The sequence below is a fragment of the Procambarus clarkii genome, chromosome 58, assembly GCF_040958095.1.
Source record: "Procambarus clarkii isolate CNS0578487 chromosome 58, FALCON_Pclarkii_2.0, whole genome shotgun sequence".
In the NCBI taxonomy this organism is placed as follows: Eukaryota; Metazoa; Arthropoda; class Malacostraca; order Decapoda; family Cambaridae; genus Procambarus; species Procambarus clarkii.
This window is the reverse complement of record NC_091207.1, coordinates 1,293,824-1,303,067: the sequence shown is the minus strand read 5'-3', so window position 1 is coordinate 1,303,067 and position 9,244 is coordinate 1,293,824.

The following is a 9,244-nucleotide window of genomic DNA, read 5'->3' as shown; positions in this document are numbered from 1 at the left end:
AGCGATGTTATATATTTTGCCCAAACCCTCCCTGCAGTTTTCAAAATATCCCAAACAATTAAAATTCTACCCTTGAGATATATTTTGGAGCCAAATTCTGGCTTTCTGCACGTATTCGCAGTGTGAAATTACGACGTTGTATACCGAAAATATGCAAATTACTGCAAGCGGCGATGGGTCACATTTTGCCCAAACCCTCCCTTCAGTTTTCAAAATATCCGAAACATCCCAAATTGGACGTTTGAGCCATATTTTAGAGCCAAATTCTGGCTCTCTGCACGTATTCGCAGTTTAAAATTACGACTTTTTTACACCGAAAATACGCCAATTACTGAGAGCAGCGATGGATCACATATTGCCCAAACCCTCCGTGCACTTTTCAAAATATCCCAAGCATCCCAAATTCGACCCTTGGCCATATTTTGAAGCCAAATATTGGCTTTCTGTATGTATTCGCAGTTTGAAATTACGAATTTTTATACCGAAAATATGCCAATTACTGAAAGCGGCGATGGATCACATTTTGCCCAAACCCCCCCTGCAGTTTTCAAAACATCCCAAACATCCAAAATTCGACCCTTGAACCATATTTTGGAGCCAAATTCTGGCTCTCTGCATGTATTCGCAGTTTAAAATTACGACTTTTTATACTGAAAATATGCCAATTTCTGAAAGCGGCGATGAGTCACATTTTGCCAAACCCCCCTCCCCTGCAGTTTTCAAAATATCCCAAACGTCCCAAATTCGACGCTTAAGCCATATTTTGGAGCCAAATTCTAGTTCTCTGCAAGTATTCGCAGTTTTAAAATACGACTTTTTATACCGTAATTATGCCAATTACTGAAAGAGGCGATTGATCACATTTTGCCCAAACCCCCCCTGCAGTTTTTAAAAATATCCCAAACATCCCAAATTCGTCCCTTGAGACATAATTTGGAACCAAATTCTGGCTACCCTGCACGTATTCGCAGTTTGAAATTACGAATTTTTATACCGAAAATATGCCAATTACTGAAAGCGCCGATGGATCACATTTTGCCCAAACCCTCCCTGCAGTTTTTAAAATATCCCAAACATCCCAATTTCGACCCTTGAACAGTATTTTGGAGCCAAATTCTTGCTCTCGGCAAGTATTCTCAGTTTGAAATTACGAATTTTTATATCGAAAATACGCCAATTACTGAGAGCGGCGACGGGTCACATTTTGCCCAAACCCCCCTGAAGTTTTAAAAATATCCCAAACATCCCAAATTCGACACTTGAGCCATATTTTATAGGCAAATTCTGGCTCTCAGCACGTATTCGCAGATTGAAATTACGAATTTTTATACCGAAGATATGCCAATTACTGAGAGCAGCGATGGGTCATTGGGTCAGCGATGGTTCAGCGATGCATCACTCTCTTAAACCTCAGCATCCCTCTCCTGGTCCTCTGCATCACTCTCTTGAGCCTCTGCATCATTCTCTTGAGCCTCTGTATCTCTCTCTTCAGCCTCTGCATCACTCTCTTTAGCCTCTGCATCCCTCTCTGGAGCCTCAGCATCCATCTCTTGAGCCTTTGCATCACTCTCTTAAGCCTCTGCATCCCTCTCTTGAGCCTCTGCATCACTGTCAAGAGCCTTTGCATCCCTCTCTTGAGCCTCTGCATCCCTCTCATGAGCCCCTGCATCCCTCACTTGAGCCTCTGCATCCCCTCTCTTAAGCCTCTGCATCACTCTCTTAAGCCTCTGCATCACTCTCTTGAGCTTCTACATCCCTCTCTTGAGCCTCTGCATCACTCTCGTAAGCCTCTGCATCACTCTCTTGAGCCTCTGCATAACTCTCTTGCGTCTCTGCATCACTCACTTGAGCTTCTGCATCCCTCTCTTGAGCCTCTGCAACACTCTCTTCAGCCTCTGCATCACTCTCTTAAGCCTCTGAATCCCTCTCTTGAGCCTCTGAATCCCTCCCTTGAGAATCCGCATCACTCTCTCGATCCTATGCATCACTCTCTTCATCCTCTGCATCCCTCTCTTGAGCATCTGCATCACTCTCTTGGGCCCCTGCATCCCTCTCTTGAGCCTCTGCATCACTCTCTTGAGCCTCTTCATCACCCTCTTAAGCCTCTGCATCTCTATTTTGAACATCTGCATCCCTTTCTTGAACTCCTGTATCCCTCTCATGAGCCTCTGCATCCCTCTTTTGAGCCTTTGCATCACTCTCTTAAGCCTCTGCATCCCTGTCCTGAGCCTCTGCAACACCCTCTTCAGCCTCGGCATCACTCTTAAGCCTCTGAATCCCTCTCTTGATCCACTGCATCACTCTCACGAGCCTCTGCATCACTCTCTTGGTCCTCTGCATCACTATTTTGAGCCTCTGCATCACTCTCTTAGGCCTCTGCATCACTCTCTTGAGCCTCTCCATCCCTCTCTTGAGTCTTTGCATCACTCTCTTAACCTTCTGCATCCCTCTCATGAGCCTCTGCATCACTCTCAAGAGCCTCTGCATCCCTCTCTTGTGCCTCTGCATCCTTCACCTGAGCCTCTGCCTCCCTCTCTTGAGCCTCTGCATCCCTATCTTGAACCTCTGCATCCCTCTCTTGAGCCTCTGCATCCCTCTCTTGAGCCTCTGCATCACTCTCGTAAGCCTCTGAATCAGTCTCTTGAGCCTCTGAATCTCTCTCTTGAGCATCTGCATCGCTGTCATGAGCCCCTGCATCACTCTCTTGCGCCTCCGCATCACCCTTTTAAGCCTCTGCATCCCTCTTTTGAGCCTTTGCATCACTTTCGTAAGCCTCTGCATCCATCTCTTGAGCCTCTGCATCACTCTCTTGAACTCGTGCATCTCTCTCATGAGCCTCTGCATCCCATTCTTGAGCCTTTGCATCACCCTCTTAAGCTTCTGCATCCCTCTCTTGAGCCCCTGCATCCCTCTCTTGAGCCTCTGCATCCCTCTCTTTAACTCCTGCATCCCTCTCATGAGCCTCTGCATCCCTCTCTTGAGCCTTTGCATCACCCTCTTAAGCCTCTGCATCCCTCTCTTGAGCCCCTGCATCCCTCTCTTCAGCCTCTGCATCACTCTCTTCAGCATCTGCATCCCTCTCTTGATACTCTTGAGGGATACAGAGGCTCAAGAGAATGATGCAGAGGCTCAAGAGAGTGATAGAGAGGATGAAGAGAGTTATGCAGAGGCATAAGAGAGTGATGCACAGGCTCAAGAGAATGATGTAGAGGCTCAAGAGAGTGATGCAGAGACTCATGGGAGTGATGATGAGGATCAAGAGAGTGATGCAGAGGATCAAGAGAGAGATGCAGAGGCTTAAGAGAGTGATGCGGAGGCTCAAGAGAGTGATGCAGAGGATCAAGAGAGGGATGCAGAGGCTTAAGAGAGTGATGCAGAGGCTCAAGAGAGTGATGTAGAGGCTCAAGAGAGTGATGCAGAGACTCATGGGAGTGATGATGAGGATCAAGAGAGTGATGCAGAGGATCAAGAGAGAGATGCAGAGGCTTAAGAGAGTGATGCGGAGGCTCAAGAGAGTGATGCAGAGGCTCAAGAGAGTGGCGTAGAGGCTCAAGAGTGTGATACAGAGACTCATGAGAGTGATGCAGTGGTTCAAGAGAGGGATGCAGAGGCTTAATGTAGTGATGCAAAGGTTCAAGAGAGGGATGCTGAGGCTCAAGAGAGTGATGCAGAGGCTCAAGAGAGAGATGCAGAGGCTCAAGAGAGTGATGCAGAGGCTTAAGAGAGTGAGGCAGAGGCTTAGGAGAGGGATGCTGTTTTTCCACGTTTTTGTGAATTTTCACTTTATTGCTATTAATTCATTAAATATACGATAAAAATGATGCAAACACATAATTGATTAGAAATTAACCTTAAACACTTCATTTTCAATCAACTATTTGTTTCTCGTTAAAATAATGAGTAAGATATTGAAAAGGGGAGAAGTTCTGTTTTTATTGCATATATCGACGTTTCAGCCGGATTAGAGCGGGTTTACGTTTACATCTTCCATCGGAAATATAAACGGAAAATCAGGAACATTTTAGTTAATTCTAATGAAAACACATTGATTTTTATCATTTGTATTGGAAACAACATTGTCATATGTCTTTTCTTTTATCTAAATAATACGAATCCTCGCTCTATGATTCGAAGTTAAAATCCTCAAATATGGTAAAATAGTGACTTTTTTCACGTTTTTCATGTAGTGTGATTTTACGTATATATATATATTCGTTTATACCAATATTTCGATACTACTTCAAAGTTTCTCACGATATGTGATTTGGCCTTCAAACCTCAGAATTTCGCAAATTTTCATTTTTAAGCAAGTTTCTTGCATTTTGTTTTGTACTAAAAATCATCGAATTTAGCAATATTTTGACGTTTATCATCCCCTTTTCCTTTATGTGATTTAAACAAAATATCATCGAATTAGGCAATATTTTACCGTTTTTCAACGTTTTTGTGAATTTTCAGTTTATTGGTATTAATTCATTATATATACGATAAAAATGATGCAAACACATAATTAATTAGATTACAACCTTAAACACTTCATTTTCAATCATCTATTTGTTTATCGTTAAAATACTGAGTAAGATATTGAAAAGGGGAGAAGTTCGGTTTTTAATGCATATATCGACGTTTTAGCCGGAATAGAGCGGTTTTACGTGTACATCTTCCATCGGTAATATAAACGGAAGATCAGGATCATTTTAGTTAATTCTAATGAAAACACACTGATTTTTATCATTTGTTTTGGAAACAACATTGTCATATGTCTTTTCTTGGATCTAAATAATACGAAACCTTGCTTTATGATTCGAAGTTAAAATCCTCAAATTTGGTATAATAGTTACTTTTTTCGCGTTTTTCATGTAGTTTGATATTACGTAAATATATTCATTTATTCCAATATTTCGATACTATTTCAGGCAGTATCACGATATGTGATTTGGCCTTCAAATCACAGAATTTCGCATAATATTGCATTTTAAGCAAGTTTTCTTGCATTTTGTTTCGTACGAAAAATCATCGAATTCAGCAATATTTTGACGTTTATCATCTCCTTTTCTTTTATGTGATATAAACAAAATATCATCGAATTAGGCAATATTTTGCTGTTTTTTCACGTTTTTGTGAATTTTCAGTTTATTGTTATTAATTCATTAAATATACGATAAGAATGATGCAAACACATAATTGATTAGAAATTAACCTTAAACACTTCATTTTCAATCATCTATTTGTTTCTCGTTAAAATACTGAGTAAGATATTGAAAAGGGGAGAAGTTCTGTTTTTATTGCATATATCGACGTTTCAGCCTAATTAGAGCGGTTTTACGTGTACATCTTCCATCGGTAATATAAACCGAAAATCAGGAACATTTTAGTTAATTTTAATGAAAACACATTGATTTTTATCATTTGTATTAGAAGCAACATCTTTATACGTCTTTTCTAGGGTCTAAAAAATACGAAACGTCGCTCTATGATTCGAAGTTAAAATCCTCAAATTTGTATAATAATGATTTTTTTCACGTTTTTCATGTAGTTTGATGTTACGTAAATATATTCATTTTTACCAATATTTCGATACTATTTCATGTAGTATCACGATATGTGATTTGGCCTTAATATATATATATATATATATATATATATATATATATATATATATATATATATATATATATATATATATATATATATATATATATATATATATATATATACATATGTCGTACCTAGTAGCCAGAACGCCCTTCTCAGCCTACTATGCGAGGCCCGCTTTGCCTAATAAGCCAAGTTTTCCTGAATTAATAAATTTTCGCTAATTTTTTTCTTATGAAATGATAAAGCTACCCATTTCATTATGTATGAGGTAAATTTTTTTTTAATTGGAGTTAAAATTAATGTAGATATATAACCGAACCTAACCAACCCTACCTAACCTAACCTAGGTCCAGGTTAGGTTAGGTAGGTTACGTAACCTAATCATCCTCACGCGGAGCCCTGGGTGGGTGTTTCTCCCTTAGGGCTTGAGCTGTTGCGGCATCTCTGTCGGCAATTGAGTCCTCACTGGTGATGACTCTTATTGCGCCAATAGTGTTTCCTTCTATTTTCTTGGTGACTAATGTTCTGATTTTTGATGTCTCGGGTATGGCACTGTTGCTCTTCCTGCCGTGGGTGTTTCTCGCGCGAGTGGGAAGGCGCACCTGGTTGTCCTCCCTGGGAAAATCATTTATAGCTTTGATGACAGAGGCAGCTAAGGTCTTGTCTCTCCTTACAGGGGTGGCTAGACATATGTTGCCAAACATTAGGAGGTTGTGCCATGCTTGAGTCGTTCCAGGAGAGTCGTTGACCTTTCTCAGGAGGGCAGATAATTTGGCTGCTGCATGCTGCTGATGTTGCTTTGATAGCTTCTAATAAATTTTCTGTGGGAATGAAGGTCTGGGAGGTGTTTTGCCTTACGGGCGGTGTGGGCTGTTGACTGGTGTTCTCCCTGGGAGGGCGCCCAGAACCCAAACACCTGGCTCGGTTGTGGTAATGAATGCACACATTATCGTCCCTCGACCGGATATAGCATACCTTGTCACACGTCTGACATCTGCCTTGTCTACCCCTGCTTGAGGCAAAAGAGAGGGATGCAGAGGCCCTTGAAAGTGACGCAGAGGATCAAGAGTGGGATGCAGAGGCTTAAGAGAGTGATGCAAAGGCTCAAGTGAGGGATGCAGAGGCTCAAGTGAGGGATGAAGAGGCACAAGAGAGGGATGCAGAGGCTCAAGTGAGGGATGAAGAGGCACAAGAGAGGGATGCAGAGGCTCTTGAGAGTGAAGCAGAAGCTCAAGAGAGGGATGCACAGGCTCAGGAGAATGATTCAGAGGCTTACGAGAGTGATGCAAAGGCGTAAGAGAGCGATGCAGAGGCTTAAGAAAGTGATGCAGAGGCTCAAAAGAGGGATGCAGAGTCTTAAAAGGGTGATGCAGAGGCTCAAGAGAGTGACGCAGAGGCTCAAGAGAGGGATGCAGGGGCTCAAGAGAGTGATGCAGAGGCTCAAGAGAGTCATTCAGAGGCTTACGAGAGTGATGCAGAGGCTTAAGAGAGTGATGCAGAGGATCAAGAGAGTGATGCAGAGGATCAAGAGAAGGAAGCAGAGGCTTAAGAGAGTGATGCCGAGGCTGAAGAGAGTGATGCACAGGCTCTAGAGAGTGATGCAGAGGCTCAAGAGAGTGATGCACAGGCTCAAGAGAGGGATGAAGAGACTGAAGAGAGTGATGCAAAGGCTCAAGATAGGGATACAGAGACTCAAGAGAGTGATGCAGAGGCTTAAGAGAGTGAGGCAGAGGCTTAGGAGAGGGATGCAGAGGCTCAAGAGAGTGATGCAGAGGCTCAAGAGAGTAATGCAGAGGCTTAAGAGGGTGATGCAGAGGCTCAAGAGAGGGATAAAAAAATATCATCGAATACGTGCACGTATAAACAAAATATACGTGCACGTATATTTTGCACGGATCCCTCCCGTGCAAGGCTCAAGAGAGTGATGAAGAGGCTTAAGAGAGGGATGCAGAGGCTCAAGAGAGTAATGCAGAGGCTTAAGATTGTGATGCAGAGGCTCAAGAGAGTGATGCAGAGGCTTGAGAGAGGGATGCAAGGGCTCAAGAGAGTGAAGCAGAGGCTCAAGAGAGTGATTCAGAGGCTTAAGAGAGTGATGCAGAGGCTTAAGAGAGTGATGCAGAGGCTTAAGAGAGGGATGCAGAGGCTCAAGAGAGGGATGCAGAGGCCCAAGAGAGGGATGCAGAGGCTCAAGAGAGGGATGCAGAGGCTTAAGTGAGGGATGCAGTGGCACAAGAGAGGGATGCAGAGGCTCTTGGAAGTGATGCAAAGGCTCAAGAGAGGGATGTAAAGGCTCAAGAGAGGGATGCTCTACCAATTTGGATTTGTCATTTGTAGTTCGCTGGAAATTATCGACATACATGTTGTCACTGATTTATGTTTTATAAGGGCTATTTGACTTCCTCAAATGTGTATCTAATGTGGCTTGAAGTAGAAACGGGGAGGAAGTCGCTCCGCATAGCACAGAGGCAAACCGGTAGGTTATGACATCACTGTCAGGATCCAGTGGGTCCTTAATCCAGAGAAATTTGGTGTAGTTACGATCCTCTTCTTGCAAGCTTACTCTAAGGAACGCTTTACTGATATCAGCAGTATAAGCGAAAATACCAGTGCGGAATCGTAATAGTACATCATGTAGCCTTTGTGTTAGGCTAGGTCCCGTTTGGAGACATTCATTCAAGGACACGCTGTTTGGCTTCACTTTGGCACTACAGTTAAAGACAATACGTATTGGCGTTGTCAATGAATCTTTCACCACAGCGTGATGGGGTAAATAGTGACCTAATTTTCGGTCATCATTATCAACAACTTCGATAAATTTACTATAGAGTTGTTGTTGAATTAATTGATGATACATGTTCAGTTTGTCTATCTGCTTCTTCAGCCGTATTAATTGAGACTGTAATTGAGAGGCTGCCATGAAATGATTAACTGGAAGTTGTGGATGATTCAACTTCCATGGTAGTCTCACCCAGTATTGTTTGTCCTTATAGACAACTGTATCCAGATATTGCTGGTAAGTCCACATATCATCAGGGCTTGGTTATTCAGGGACAATACCTAAAGTGTCTAAATCCCACAGACGATGTACAGGTGGATCAGACTCATTATCTTCAGATATTTCTATGAAATGTAGGGGTGACTGTTCCAAGCCTAGTCACGTCACTATTGTATTGTTAGATTGTTGGTTGGTTGACGCTGGATTTTGTTGCAAAAGCACCGGTCCAGTAAGCAACTTGCCTCCAGCAGATGACAACAAATTCATTCCATGTTGTCTGGTGCATCCCGTTATAAATTTATAATAATGGTCAGCGCCTATAAGTATACCAACATCAGTGAGGCAGTCAGAATTTATTTTTTAGTCTGCTAGCCTCATGCGGTTTCGTTTAAGATATCTCGCAGTGCGAGCTAGTCCTGTGACCTGCAGGTCTGAAGGAAGTTTATCTACTACTACCACTTGTATTGGACTAGTGGAAGATCCAAGTCTCACTAACACCTTGACTACTTGGTATTCACGAGGTTCGCAGTTTGAAATTATTTCATTTTATACCGAAAATATGCAAATTACTGAGTGCGTCGATGGATCACATTTTGCCCAGGCCATCCCTGCAGTTTTCAAAATACCCCAAACGTCCCCAATTCGACCCTT